The following is a 16,330-nucleotide window of genomic DNA, read 5'->3' as shown; positions in this document are numbered from 1 at the left end:
TTATTTCACAGGTATTAAAAACAGGTCAACTTCAGCAAGGTAGGAAAGGGGATGAGAGAAATATCTGTATCTGGTAGGTATTGAGTGTGATAGATAAAGTACAAGGGCAAAATTGTACAGAAAAGGGTGACCTAGGAAACAGAGAGCCACAGCAGACACACTGAAGGTCAGGAAAGGAAAATATTTTAGGGGGGGAAAAAGAAAATACTTCAGGATTTTCAACCCACAGAATGAGATAAATCTCAAAGTCTGCAGCTGAAGCTTTTATCCAGCTTTACAGAAATTACAACTGGGAGGCAAAATGTTGTTATTTAGCCTGGTATAGTTTCTAATGCAAAAACATAAATGACCTTTTTAACAATTGATCATGAACTAAAAACTTCAAGTATGCTCCTGGTAATACTTCCCTGGCATTCTACTATATGATGTTTACAATGATCTCCTTCAAGCTCTTCCAAATCGCTCTCAAAATGAGTCTAACAGATATCCTGGCAGGTTAATAGGACAGCTCTGCTCTCAGAAGCTCATGCCAAACAGGTCATCCATGGATATTAACAGCTAGGAACAGTGCTATTAGATTAAATTGCATATTTACCAGAAACACATTAAGCATCTTGCCCTTAGTAACAGGGTTTTCTCTTTTAAAGACAATTAGTTTGTAGTCTATTTATGGGAACTCGGAGACTAAAGTCAAAGAGGTTGTTAGGCTGCCTGTGAGCTTGGCTTTTCCTGTGTTTTGTTCTGAGAATCTGATTAAGGACAGCGAGTAAAACTACAGCAACAAGAGACATTTCCCTTCACTGGCTACATCTCTGTAGTTTCAAGGAGAAAAGGCAGCATTATCTCATTTGACATCCCCCCTAAACACAACCTAAAGAACACTGGTCTGAACCTGAAATTCAAAACAGATCATCTCCTGTTGCTCAGGGTGGAAATGGTGGGAGAAAAGACTCTGCTGGGCAAAAGCAGAGGGGGACAACCCAGAAGAGCAAGAGCTGCAGAGGCTGCAGGGATGCTCAGCCCAGCACATCTGTCAGAGCTCATCTTGAATTTAGACTGAATCAAGTGCCTTTTACACCATATTAATTGAATGACTTCTGTTGAAACAAGTTCATTCAGAGAAAAATAAAAAAAAGACAGCAAATCCAAAAATAAAAATCAATATTTACTGGCCTTGAGACCTGCTGACTAATCTATATCAACCCAGTTTGAATCTTGCATATTATATATTATGAAGCATTTTAATTATATAAGAAAATAAACCACCCATTGAGTACTGAGATCGACATGCTTCTCCCAAACATCTTTTCCACTCAATGCTGTTCCTGTAGAAAGGCCACTGAGGTAAAGGTGTGTGGGCAATTTTACAGAGCCTCATCCTGCCCTGAGCTCAGTGAAACCCATGCCTGAAGAGCCCCACTGATTCCTGCAGAACAGGCAGCTTGCACACAGATACAGGACAGCAACAGCCAGGATGTATTCTGAAGATAGAACTAGAGAGAAAATTCTATTTGGAGACCAGAAATTGTGGTGTTTTTAATCACAGGACATCTCTCCTTTTTTTCAATACATGGACTGCATATGAGCAATGCTTTTTTTTTTTTTTTTCAGTGGCACACATTCCTCCTCTGCATGTGTGCTGCCAGGCAGGGAGGATGATTACAGGAAGGCTGAGATGAGGGAAAGCCTCCCCAATATTGCCAAGTTTTTCACATTACCACCTCAGAATTAGCGAGACTTTAAAGCCATAATGAGGAAAAATCCATATACTGTCTCCAGAAATAACCTGCCTATTTTCACACCTTAGATCTCACCAAGACAATATTGAAGAAGAAAATTGCCTCAACCACCTGTCTACATGCAGTTCAAAAATAACAGACTAATGGTGTGGTGCCCACAAATCCAAAGAGCTGATGATGCTTTGATTTCACAAGTGCTCACCTCTTCTTTCCCACCACAATGCAAAACATCACAAATAAAAGCCTTTTTGCCCTCAATGAAGAAACTTTAGGGAGAAAACCACTCCAAAATTTTCACAGTACTTTATTTAGAACAGCTAGAGAAAAGCTATGTGGGAAAGACAGTGAATGATCTTTTTAAGAGCATCTGGAAAAGTACTGGAAGATGCTCTTGGTCTGCTTGAAAGAAAATTCTCATCAGGTGCAAGTTTACTTCCCAAAAAGTCAAGCTGAAAGCTTATCGGATTGGCAACGGATTACCTTACTTACAGCCATGTAAGTAATTTAGTGACACTGTGTTGAAATAAGATAAGACTGGGAGTAATTAGATACTTATTTAACAGACAAAACAGCAGAATACTGCACGGAATACAGACCTTGCACCATCTGCTGCAGGCCCTTTAAAGGTCGTCTGGATCACCTGAAGTGCACTTGTGCCTGGTAAGCTTAATTAAGAGCTCAGTGTAGAGTTTCACAAAGAAACAAATCACTAATCCTCCAGTCAAAAACAGGCAAATACGTATGTGTTTAGCCTAATGCTTTGCAAAGCTATTCTTGACCTGAGGATTTTACCTCACTATAATTGTGCAGAAGCTTGTAGGGGTGCTCCAGAAGATGCTGGTGTATTTTCTCAGTGTTCAGGTAATTATTATTTTTTTTTCCAACCATGTCAGGACTACAAGGTTTCTCTCAATATTTCTGGAAATAATTGCTTTAAGAAAAAAAAAAAAGTGGTTGATCTTTAATAATATTTCTTTCAACCCTGTAAAATCTGGGCTGACTGACATTATGCCAGAAGACAGCATATTTTTATTTTGTTTTCAATGCCATTTTAGCATCTCTTGCTAATTCAGTTGCCTCTGACCTCCAGCAGCCCTTCCCTACACCAGGGACAGAATGCAGACTAACAAACCACAACAACAAAATGCCTTCTTTCCATCTTGACAGCTTTGTAGTAAAGCACAGAAATGTTTGCCAGCTTTGGGAAGCAGAGTCAAATTCTTGCATTCAAAATGGAAGTGAACTGTTTTGATCTGGCCAAACCTGAAAAAATTAAAAAAAGAAATCTATTTACCCAGCTGTAGAGCAATGATTCTTGGACAGGAGAGGACAGAGCCAGACTCAGTGTGGCTGTAGCACAGCTCAGGAGGTGCTTTGGCTCTGGACCGTGTTGTGCACCTGTGAAACCTCAGTGCAGCAACCCTGCTGCACCTCAGCTCCTCTGAAGGCAGCATCATAAATGTGTCACTTTCCAGTGACATCTTTGTCTCAGAATACTAGTGAGAACAACCCCACCAAAACAAAACCCAAGCAGACACAAATCTGAACTTTGTGGACCCAGCAGTACATCTCCCACTGGTGGCAGTGGTGAAAGGACATTGGAAAGTGTTGATGTCCTGGTGAGTGTGTTTTAATTCTGCAGCACAAACTGGCATCATATTCTTTCCTTATCATCCTTTTCAATTGATCTTTTCACTGGCATTGCCAATAGATGTGACTGCAGCTTCTACCAGTACCAGTGACAGCTTTTCTAAGTACCTCCCTAAAGCTGCACCCAAATGATGAAGGAATTATTTATCAGCTTTTCTAGTGAATATGGAGCTCAGGTCCTCATATACCCCGTGAAATACCACATCAATCACTAACAGAAGGAAAAAAGAAGAGTCCAGCTAAAACAAAGTGGTTTTTTTTTCAAAACAGCCCTGTTTCTGTAAATCACTCAGTGATAGTTCAGGAACCACTTGGCAAAAAAAAACCAAAACCAACAAAACAACCCCATTAAAAAACCCCACGTGAATGAAGAACACATGTTGCATACAGCCAGACAATAACAGGGTGACAGATCTACACACAAAAAAATTTAGTCTTTTGCTCTGTTCCATCTTAGAATAGCTTTTCCAACATCTCAGAATGACAGAAACAGTCAAGCACCCTTCTAAAAATTATTTTTAGGAATATACCCTCGATTGCTTGACATTTTAAGTCCTCCATCTTTTCAATGTTACAGCACAGCAATATTAAAATATAAGCCATTAAAAATGTAAAAGCAAGCAAAAGGGATCAGTGTGATGTTCTCAGTAGAAATGAAGACCCTTAATCCATTTAAATATAACAGCTCACATTATTCCTTTACATCTTCCTTGAATTTAAAGCAAACATGAAGTTTATTTGGGATTGAGCCTGATACAGCTCAAGATCTGTCATAATGACAGGAAGAGTAGCTGGTAATTTAAGAAAAGCAGTTTTCCTGTTGAAGTAGGTGTTTTGTATGCAAATGCAACAGCCAACTCTGTGTGAAAGGGCAAAAAAACCCCTTTTCTTAACAATTCAAAGTAGACAACTTCAAAACCTGACTGCAACAGCTGTAATGTGTCACAGTATCTATAATTAACAAATTCAAGCTACGTGGTATAGGTACAACATGCCACTCAGGAAAACACTGCTTCTCTGCAAGCCCCTAAGAAGAGAAGACTGAGCATGGCAGCACTGCCAATTACCTTTTTTCTTCAGGACACTCACACCTGAGTGCTCCCATGGGAAACACATCACCCTCAGCAGCCACATGCACAAACCTGAGCACAGCAACACGGTCCCTTATTCCTCCTCAGGTGTCACTTCCTGACATTTCAACACAGTCATGGGCAACAGAGAGGGCTTGCAGGCATCATCTGAGGAGTGCTGACATACATGGCACAGCTGGGGCTTTATTCTGTCCCTTGCTTTCATCCTCTACCTTCAAATTACCTCCTCAAACAGCAAACCAGCACTTCAGCAAAATGGAGACAAGGGATTCTGAACCATTTCCTTCAATATGTTTAGCAAGACATACTTTTAAAGAGCTTTTCGTAACTATAATACTGATTATGTTTTTAGATTCTTATTTTATTAAGAGAAATATTCAGAGTAATAAATTCAAAAAAAGGTTTCTGCTTTCTCCACTTCAGGACAGGCTAAGTAGCATAGAAATGAACACTTTCAGAGAGTTTTAAGTCTGCTTCCATTAACAGAAATTTCTCTTTACAACCTGTCTTTATGTTGTTCCAAAAGATGCGGAAAAGCGTTGACTCATCACAAAGCATGTGAGCTGTAAATGGAGAGCAAATGATGAACAAATCTTTTTGTCACAGTGAAACCCAAACTGAGGGATCTTAAAAGACAAAATTCATCCCTTGCAGTAGATGTTGAGCATATAACCCTTTGACTTCAGTCAGCAAAACTGGGATTTATCCTCTGCACAAAGCTACTGCTGGCAAAACACTGATGTGTGTGAGCTCAAGGGGCAGGAGCATGGCAGTCTGTACTTGTAGTGAACTCTGGCAGAAAGGAAGCAGAGCTCAGGGAATAACCATCACCTGTGTATGAGAGCCTGAGTGAGCTGATAGCTGAACAGCTCTGGCAGCAAAACTCTGCATATTATGAAGCAGTTTTGCTTTGTGGGAAAGGGAATAGAAAATAACAGGTGGAGGTTAGCAACAGCTTGTGGATCTTAATAGCTTCCCTTCCCCTTTTCAAAAGGGATCCAAATGTTCAAGTGGTCATCCTTAAACTGGAAATTTTGATAGCTATGAAAGAGTTGGGAAAGGATTTTTTTAACCACACATCTCCCAAGAATATTGTGGAATGTGCCCCACCTTCTTCAGAGACACTGAGATGTCAAGTGCATTGAAATCTCTCCTGGTGTTACTATGAATAAAGGTGATCAAATGCTTCATACACCAACATAAGCTTATTTTACTGTAATTATGTGAAACTGAGAAATACTTAAAATACTGTGAAAAACCTTCAGCCTCCCAAGCTAGATCCTTGCTACATTTAGAGAGCTATGAGTCAGGTCTTCCAAAAGATAAAGGTTTTTTTCATATACATTGAGAATAAGCTGTAAAGATCATCTTTTTTCCATAATTTTTTTATTTCATAAAAGCAAAATAAAATTTACAAAAACCAACCCCACATCCCCCTCCAACTTTTGTTTCTTAAGCAATGACATGGAGGTATTCAAAGCAAATTACAGTTGATATTAAATTTTACTAGAAACAAGAATAACAACAAAAACTACTCATTAGAGGCAACATTGAGACTTGCCTCTCAGCTGCCAAAGTCAAAGCAATATCTGTGTAAAGGTGAGATGAAATGATGGCCCTCTGCACACAGGAACAGCCTGGCTGCCCAGGAGCTGCAGCTCCTAACAAGCCAGCAGCAGCACCATGAAGGTGTGCAGACAATGAAAGGAAGCCAGCAGATAATTCTAAGCCTAGCCAAGCCTGAAAGAGCTGCTTTTCCCTCCCTCCCAGAAATTATGGAAAGGGGGCTTAATAAAGCACTTGGATTTTTTTTTTCAGGCATCTCTCTCTGCTGCCTTCAGTTTTATGGCACTCATCACAGCCCATCCTTCCCACCCCTGCACGCACAAGTTGCCACAGACAGCTTTGAAGGAATGGATCAGTGCTTCTGCAAAACAGAAAATGCCACTAAAATGTTGCAGGTCAAAGGAATTAAATCATCTCCTTCCTTGGGCTATTTTAAGGATACTGAAGTTCTACATAGTGTCAGGTAACAGCTTCAGCCATTAAGTGCCAGAGTGTTTAATATATGTAATCTTGCAGAAGGTCACGTAGGTTTAAGCAGAGAAACAAAGCACTTTAATTTTTATTTGAGACAAATTAAATAATTAGTTACCTCTTGAAAACATCTAAAAAAAATATTGGTATTCAGCAAGGTACCTTTCCAAAGGCAGGCTCATTCAGGTCTGTATTGCTACTGAAAGCTGGGATCAGTAGGATCAAAAGGATCAGAGTTGAAGGAAAGCATTGTCTGCTCTGCTTTCTCTCCAAGTGGCTCTCAAAAGAAAGGAGAAGCCACATGAAAGGCATTAAGGTGCTGTCCTCTGCCTCCATTCAGCGAGCAGCAAGTGCAGCTGTGTGGTGGTGGCTGAACTGACACCAAGGAAGTTGGAGGAAAGGAAATCCCAGCATGGTTAAGAGCCTCCCAAGTAACTGCTCAGTAAAGGGTGACCAGAAATCCATATATCATCTGATCTGCCAAAGCACTGAGGAGTCCTCAAACTGTACCAAACATTGTGTCTTTCCTATATCTAGTTAGTGACAGAGTAAACTTGAGGTAAGCTCATCTCAGCATTTAGAACCTGCAGCCTTTTAAAACAAACATCCTTTGAAACAAGAAGGATGGACCTTTAATATAGCTGTATGTAAAAATAAATCACATAATTGCTGTCCTCCAAAATTACAAAGCTGTTTCTCACATATATTGCCTTCATGGTTGGCATCAGTACAATTTTTGCTTACAAAGGATGTCTGCAACAAATTACAGCCCTCCTCCCCCTCCCCTTATTAATTACAATTAAAATATTCCTACAAAAGAGTTTCTTGAACAAATAAAGCAATCTATCATTTTTGCATGCTTAGAAATTCAGATTAACCAATGTTTGTTCCAGCAGGCAACATTTAGTCAAGGAAAACAAACAAACAAAAGAAAAAAAAGAAAGGGCAAACATGAGCAGGTCAGTCTCCACAGAGACTCAGCTGGAATGATAAATGGAGCCCACACATTTCACACTTGGACTATTTGGGAAACAAAATTACCTGCTGGCACTTGTTTCTTTTTTCAGTCCTGCCATCCATAAACCACACAAAGAACAGCCCCAGCCCCACAAAACTCTGGACAGCATTATGTGCATTATGCACAGACTTATTTGCTCCACAAAGCCCAGGTGAGCTCTGTCAGCTCCCATGGTGGACTGGAGCAGGAGCAAAACTGAAGATGCAGACCAGGAGAGGGGCACAGGCACCAGGCAGCTATTCCAGCTTTGCCAGGTACTTTTCATCTGCACTGACAGTGATTCATTCCCCCTCTTGTCCCTCCCATCAGCTAAAATGCCACTCATCAGTAAGACTGTAAGCAAGGAAATGCTCTCCTTAGCATCCCTCCCAAGAGATCCAGCTCAGGTGGAAGAATGGGACCTTACCAGGGAAAAAGAACAAATGAGGGCAGTGGGTAGGAAAAGCTGATGGCAGACAAAGGAAAAATGTACATGAGGAAGGCCAACAAGCAGAAAACCAAAGAGATGAGCACCTAAAGGCAATTGCTCACGGCTGTGATTGAAATTTTAATGGTGAGGGATTCCTTAGATTAGTGTCAAAACTTTCTCCACGCTTCCCTACATTTATTTGAAAATAAATACAAGCTCCTCACTGAAGGAGTTGCTTCTTAATAGAAGCTTAGTAACATTGACCAAGGAAGGTGAAGAAATACAGGACAAGATAAAATTAAAACAAAAATTCTGATCAAATGGTACTATTGTAATGCATTTAACCCTACACACCACATTTCTTGACAGAAATGTGTACAAATCAGTTCTTGCCAATTTTTAAAGACACACTAAAAAGGGACAAAGAAATCCAGGAGATGTCTTTCCCCAGCATTTATTGATCCTAAATTTATCAAGTGATATATCAGATAAGTATTTTGGGAAACAGTTTAGCTCTTACAGCTTTGGGGCCAACATATTGGCACAGCTGCAAGAACTTTCTTCACAAGAAACCTGGTGACAATAGCACATCACCAGAGCAGGTGATTTAGAACCATCCTGGCTCCTTTCTGGCACCTGAGGGAACTCTGGTGAGACCTCTGCTCACTCATCTCTGGAGTCTGTCTAGAGCACTCAACACCACAAAATAACATTGAAGTGGCTTCTGCTGCCTCCACAAATTCCTCTTTCACAGTTTATTGTGGAAGATATCAGCCCCAGTAAACGCCAGCTCTGTTTTATGACACAAGAAGAAAAAGTTAGTAATGATCTGTCTAATGATACCACCTCATCAGAAGTTTTATATTGCAACAATAAAGTACCTGTTTGTTTTAACTGTCTATTACTCTCTAGGGGCTAATTTTCATTGTACTGCATAGAATTCACATGCACCCCCTGATGGTTTCAGATCTGTTTTCCCCATATTATTATTTCATAGATTATTTTTTTGAGTGCTTTTCTCCTCGCTCATGACACAGTGCAGCAGGGCTGACAAAAAGGAGAAGGAGACAGACATTTTTACACTAAAATATCATGAGAATGAAGTTCCAAGCAGCAGCATCCATTATCTGCAAGATAAGATGCTTTTCATTCTTGGCTAACACAGGTAGTGGAAGTGGTTACTTGTAGCTCAGTCTGAAATGATCAAAGTCAGGAAAAAGGATTAGATGTCAAAATACTTGAAGTGTATCCCTTTGATCAGGATCAGAATCAAGACTGAACTTTGAATATAATGTACCAGTACAATTCAGTGGTCCTTTGAAGGGGGAAAAACTCAAATTCATGAGCAAGTAATACTGTTGCTACGAATGGGATAGGAAAGCTGACATCTTACTCTCATCTCCTAATTTGGCAAACCCACCATGCTTACAAAATTCATCTCTTTCTTAAGAATCTGAATTCTTGCTTTTCAATAGGGCTGCATGACTCATGTCATCTTCATGCACAGTGGTGCTGGCATTGACATTTCACTCACATTTTCTGCACAGACTCAGGTTCACTTACTCATAGCCAGGTACAAAACCATGCCTGTCTTTCATTTTTATTCAGTATCTAGAGTCAGTTCTGTATCATGCTCCATAGTGTGACATGCTATTAAACATAGTAAGGAAAAGTCCCTTCCCCTAGGGGTGCATACAGGACATTATGCAAGCAAAAATAATGAACAAAACAAAACCAAAAAACCCAAACCCACCTAACAAAAAAAGCAGAGCAATGGTAAAGGACCAAGGCAATGGGATCACATAGCAACAAGTTTGTCACAGACAAATTGACTACAACAAAAAAAGTGTACAAAATAAAATTAGTAATTCCTGTTACCTCTCAGTTATCAGGTCACTGATATTTTGAAAAATGCAGAGGATGAAATTCAAGAGGAACAAGTAGAGAGGAGAAACTCTCCTTAAGGTCACTCTCCATGAAAACAGCCTGGCCCAGAAAACCTTACCAGATTAATTGCTGCCATGGCAGGGGGCTGGAACTAGATGATCCTTAAAGTCCCTTCCAAGCCATTCTGAGATCTGTAATTAAATTGCTACTCAGGCCTGAAATGCAGAATTATGAGGTAAATAACAGAAGAGGTCTGAAGGCATATAAGGGGTGTCCAGACCTTAAGAGTGAAGAAGCAAATAATTCCATGCAAAACACAGAATAATGCACCAAGGTCACATCAGGCTGAGCCAAATTCAAACATCAAAGTGGCTACGTGGGCTCTTAAGGCAGTTGTAAAAATGAATAAACCAGTGGCACAGAAAAACCAGCTGGAAGTCAGCACACAGTAATAAACAGGACTGGGGTGCTTTTAGCCCTGTATCAGCTCTTTCAAAAAACAACTAAGGGAAAATTACAAGGTTGAGCAGTCAATGGTAACTTCACAGTAACTTCAGTTCAAAGCCTGGATTGAAGCTTGCTATTTAGACAAAAGAAAGATCTTCTTTGTAGTCAATCAAGATTTTTTCAGGGAATTCACTGTGAATATGCACAGATTTTCTTTAGACATTGCGAAACAACATGTGAGCAAAAAAAAATAAATGACTGAACTATTAACTGAAATCACAGTATTGGCTAGAAGATAAGAGAGCAGGGACAAAGATTATAAAAAAAACTGTTATAGCTTGAAAACAAAACAATGTGAAGGATCATTACAGCATGTCTGAGTCAAAAATAATGCAGACAGCCAGCAACACAATGTCAGATTTTTATTACTCTTTAGTCCCTTTTATGATTAGGAGTTTGTTTGCTTGCTTCATGTTGAGAGATGAGAGTGTTTTTTGACTTTTTAAAATGATGCCTATTATTCACATGGTATGTCCTTGCCTGCCATCATTGTGATACCAAGGTGGTTTTTGACCAGGAAGATAAAATGCAGCTAATTATTCTACAAAAATCACTTGCACTGGAAGTACTCCACCCCTCATTAAGATACAAAGTAAGGCTGGAAACTGAAAATGCCTTGTGTGCCCACCTTCCAGAAAAACATAGTTTTAATTTCTGTTCCTGTGGTATACAGTGCTACAAACTCAAATGCTGGAGAAAGCTAACTACCCTAACTGTTGTCAATTTTACTTGTTTTATTTCTCTGAAGAGAGAAAACAAGGTTTCAGAATTCCTAGCTAACACAAGTTTTGTTAAACTAAAATACATTCTAAATCAGCAGCTTAGTTCAAAAAGAGCTCATGTGTGTTCCATGGATTTTTGGTTGGAGACAGACAACATGGGACTCCTGAGGGTCCTCAACAAACAGCCCTGAGTTTATTGTGGCTGCCCCTGTTATAGGGAGTGGTTCTGCTTGTGAATGTCCTGAAAGAATTAGAACTTTGTACCATATTAAAGCCTTCTGCCATCCAACAAAAAGAAAAACCAAAAGAAAATTTAATGTAAAATTAAATTTTACCAGGTAGATCACAACTGCATTTTTTTTCCATCACATATTTAAGATATTGTCAGCCATTGTATTTCAACAATTAATGGTGTGCTTGGGTATCAAATGACAGTGGCCATTTGTGAAATCCCTATGATGAACATTCTCTCAGCTTTGAAATAAACCCAAAGATAAACACTCCAAGATCAAAGATCTGCTTTCAACAATTTGAATCATTATACAACAGCCAAAATTAGCATTCAATATAATCCTGATTCATGTAATGAAAAGTATGATATATCTCACTCATACACATAGAAATTTTTACATGTTCTTCTACTAAGAACTTTCTTCACATCATGACTTCACAAGTTTTAAGCTTGTGAAAGCAATTTTTTCCCTCTCTGCCATGAATGGTTCTTTGCTAGGTGCAAAAAATGGACTTTGGTATCACAAAGACTCAGACAATACAGTCAGCAGCTAAAGAAATTACTGTGTTCTGCATTGTTACACTCCATAATTATATAATTTTAATCCTCAAAGTTTGCTTTTGTCGTAGCATTTTCCTTTACAATATTAGAATTGCCTTTTGACTGAGTCTGAGATTTTCCTCATTCTGGCCCACAGTGCTATGGATAATGCCTTTCTCATCAAGTTTTGAAATCCCAGGAGCAATGCTATCAAGAGTGAGATTAAGTCATGTTCCCAGACCAAAATTAAGCCTTTCTGAAGAAAAATTATTAGCTGCAGCTACTTTCAGCCTCTTCCCCTGCCTTCTCTCCCCTATTCCAAATATCTCTCAAGCTAGAACCCTCCTTCTATTCCTTCTGATAAACTTCAGCATAAATCCAGATAAAAGCCTCAGCTGAGGATTTACACCCACACAGTCAAACAAAAACACAGATAAGCAGGGGCCAGCATTTTACTTAACATCGCTTAAAATTTGAGGTTTAAATAACTTCAAGTCGACTGAATCCATCAGGAATTAAAGAGAAATCATTTACAGGTAGATATGGATCTGAACTACTCACACAATTATAAAAAACCTCAGATTCACTAAAATATATGTAGTCAATAATGACACAATGAAAGAATCCAGAGCATTCTAGTCTAGTATCACTTGTGTCTACATCAGAGTCTGTTTTGGGCTTTGCATTAGAAAATCATGATTACAATGAAAGTAAACAAGATGAGATAAGAAGCAGCTTGAATAGTGGAAATCAGCTTTGAGCCGTGTGTTTACTCTCCTTTTAGTCAAGAGTTTTAATTTCATTGTAGTAATGTTCTTCCCTTATATTTATATATTTTTCCTGATCATAGTTGAGCACATATAAGTCACGTTGAGAACATGTACATATTAACTGAAAATGTGCACACAGCTGGATTTTAGGGGTGAGAATGATATTAACTTTACTGCTTGACCAACAGGCAAGCTCTCTGGGAAATACTTGTCACCCCATTTTCCCAAAAGGATCCAAAATGTAAATAAAATCATTTCTTAACAGTAACTAGATATTTTTTTTTCCTGTTCCTAAAACATTCAGAAGTGCATAATTGTGTTAAATATCGTGTCATACTACCACAAATAGAATATATAAGGTAAAATCAAATGAAACATTAAAATTATAATTAGTAGTTCAGAACAGGGGATTTTTAGTGTGAAATCTTGTCTGAAACTCTTATTTGATACTGCTAAATGTTCTGTTGTGAAGAAAAGCTGATTAGCACAGAAGTTGGGAGAAGGTTATTTTAGAACATTCCAGAAACAGATCAGTGTCTTTTAGGAAGAGAGAGCTATGTCAACAACAGACATGCATAATTCAGAAAGATAACTTTGAACATAGAACAAAAACTTATCTCCTTCAGGAAAAAAGAAAAATGCAGAAAAGAGGAAAGGATATTCCTCACCATATAGAACTATTTTCCATATATTTAAAACACAATAAAAGCAGTCTTAGTTTGGAGAAACTCACTCTTTGGCTGAATTCTTCCCCCTTCACACACTGAGCTGAGAACCACAAGGCACTGATATTTGATATTTACACTTGTTAATAAGTATAAATAAAATATATTTTATTTGTAAAGACTTATATGAAGAAATGCATTTTATTACTATAGATTTCTGAAGTGTAAAAAGCAAAAGTATCATCACTGTTGGTGTTGCCATAACAAATGACCCGAATCGAAGTGGTTTGACCTTGAATCACCATAATGTATTAAAACAGGAATTTTACAGCCTTTTCTCTTCTGTTCAACCCTCCACAAGGTTACATTATCCTAGAGCTGTCAGAGTTCTGCTTTGTTAGCACCGTTTCATTTCAGCAGAGATTCTAACAAGTCAACTTTATTTTTTCCAGTTATGCTTCTTACAGAATATATTCCATTCCTATGCAATTTCTATTGAAGAAACTGAAATAAGAATTTCAGGCTTTTTAGACTGAAAAATGTACCAACTCATTGAGAAACTGAGCAAGTGACACCTCAGCACAAGCCCAGGAATAACTAGATCAGATCTCACTGAAGGCAAACACCAAGCCAATACCTTCACGCCTCCAACAGGACATACACAGGGAGTATCTGACAAAAGCGGCAGATACATTGAATTAAAACACTTGGAATGTGCTCTCCATACCAAAGGAGAGGGCTAAGCACTCAAGTCATGTTGCCCCTTGGCTCACAGAACAAGCAGGGCATTGTACCATGCCAAAGGGAAAAATCCTCAAGTTATTTGTGACCACCTGTCCATCACCTGGAGGGCACTGTGTGGAACAGTTTCACTGGGTGCACTCAGCATAGCTGGAGTCACGCAGCTTTCTGGTTTAAATGTACTTGTACTAGTCCCCAAACTCATAGATTGCCATCTCCAATACAGTCTTGGAAGAGGGAAAAGAAGGTCTGTAAAAACTGCCCCGATCTCTGAAGATCAGGGCTCTCTCTATAAATTCTGTCTAGGGAAGAACCACTCTGGTGGCATCCAGCCTACACATACAGATATAAATTAGGCCAGTTTTTCCTACCAACACCTGCCAGGATGAAGCAGAATTAACACATCCTGCTACAGAAACTCAGATCATCAAGCAGCAGTGCACAGAAGAAATTCAAGCTGTTAACTTTACCCAGCTATGGAGAACAAGAGTGAATAGTAATGATTTGCTACTTTAGACACTTAAGTGGTAAATGTACATAACAAAACTTTAAAAAGCTGGTCACAGCAACACTGACCCTTTCAGCAGCTACTTACTCAAGCAGTAGAATGCTCCAGAGGCTCCTTACAGGAGTAACTGGTGGAAAGCTGTGTCAGCTGCCATTATCACACTCGGCCAGCAAATCCTGTAGAATCTCCTAATAATATATTAGCAAAAAGTGAAATACATAGTTGAGACAAGCCAACAATAAATCTGTTTCCAAATACAGTATCTTAATTAAAATTGTTCATTATTTTCTTTTTCCCAGGTGAAATTAATTGCCTAGAGATCGTTCCTGAGATACCCCAAAGCTAACCTTTCATTGATGGCCACTTCTCAAAAGAAAAGGAGCCAATAAAGCATTAAACCACACAAATCCCACAAACATAATCAAAACTTCTGCTTATTCCCCATCATTGAAATTTTTGTAATTGAAATTTTGCTGGGTTTGCCCATATAAACTCACAAAGAGCACAACTGACCAAATTTTCACAGGGTAGTTTTGTTGCAAAAGCTCATTTGAGCAATTAACCATAACAATAGCTTAGTTAATAACAGGAAGACCATCTTCTGCTTTCACTGGGCAAGGAAAACCTAAAGCTGAGCTTTTCAGAGTTTGCTCAAGTGCAGTTCACTCAGGTAGGACAACAAACAAACAAACAAACATACAATCCAAGCCCAGGCTCCTCCCTGTGGCTGCAAAAGGACAGGCCACAGATCCTACCGGGGCCTACCAACCTCCTCACATTTCCAGACCTTCTCCCACAGCTCTTGGAATGCCATTAACATATAACACAAACTACATTAGACTATTGCTTATCATGAGACTGTCTGTAAATACCACATCCCCACACCTAAGGGGAAGCGGCCTGCCTCACATTAGAGCTGCTAAAGCCCTTCACATCCCCCCCCAAACTCCCCTTCCATCAACTTACTTCTCTTCCTCGCTCCCAAAAACTTCCTCCATCTCCAGCAGCACCATCCAAAGTAAAACACAACCTGCAGCAGCTCCTGCAGATATGGGCTGGCCTGGCCCTCCTACCCACAGGTGTCTCCCATTGCCACCACTCCCAGTGCCATCACTCCTGGTGTTTCCCATTGCCACCATTCCCATTGCCACCATTCCCATTGCCATCACTCCTGGTGTTTCCCATTGCCACCATTCCCATTGCCATCATTCCCATTGCCATCACTCCTGGTGTTTCCCATTGCCACCATTCCCATTGCCATCACTCCCAGGTGTTTCCCATGGCCACCACTGGGTCTGCTGCAGGTTGAACCCTGCCAATTAACCCAGTAACCCAGCACTGCCTTACACCCAAGTTTTTGAAGGAAGCAAATCCTACTAGATCCCCTAACTAGAATGTGTGTCCTGCAGTAGCTCAGGATTGGCAAAATTCCTCCCCACCTTAAGGACATGAGCCATTATACCTCATATATATTATATTCATATTCATTCATATTATATTATGAACTATTATATTTCCTTTCATATGCCATAACCACAACAGAATCCTCTTCTGCTCAAGAAAAATATTTATAATTATTTAAGAGTGGAATCCTACCCCAGCACCTCACCCACAGGCCACATCTGAGCTTGATCTCTCCCATCCACTGAAACCTGAGATTACTGGAATGGTGTAGAATGGTGTAGCCAATGGTATAGAAATAACATCCTGAAAAATAGCAAAAAAAAAAAAATTACAAAATAAGTTATTATAATAAATAGAAAATAGTCTGTGCTCATAATATTCAAAATTTAAATAAGATCTTTAATAAGAAA

General features: G+C 39.3%; 1 long non-coding RNA gene across 5 annotated transcripts in view; it reads right to left on the bottom strand.

The window, feature by feature from the left end:
- LOC111944428 (uncharacterized) overlaps positions 1 to 15,858 on the bottom strand; it is a 62,618-nt gene extending 46,760 nt beyond the window's left edge. For 3 of the 5 annotated variants that reach the window (XR_015289408.1, XR_015289405.1, XR_015289406.1), the window contains exons 1-2: positions 15,483 to 15,842; positions 14,604 to 14,704 (exon numbers count right to left, since the gene is read on the bottom strand). This is a non-coding gene — a long non-coding RNA (uncharacterized LOC111944428). Of the gene's footprint in view, positions 1 to 14,603; positions 14,705 to 15,482 lie in introns of all 5 variants that reach the window. The other 2 variants (XR_015289407.1, XR_002871289.2) reach the window with 1 other exon arrangement.
- Positions 15,859 to 16,330: the final 472 nt, after the last annotated feature.

Source organism: Cyanistes caeruleus, chromosome 7 (genome assembly GCF_971803275.1).
Source record: "Cyanistes caeruleus chromosome 7, bCyaCae1.hap1.1, whole genome shotgun sequence".
NCBI classification, from domain to species: Eukaryota; Metazoa; Chordata; class Aves; order Passeriformes; family Paridae; genus Cyanistes; species Cyanistes caeruleus.
This window is presented reverse-complemented; position numbering and strand designations above follow the sequence as displayed.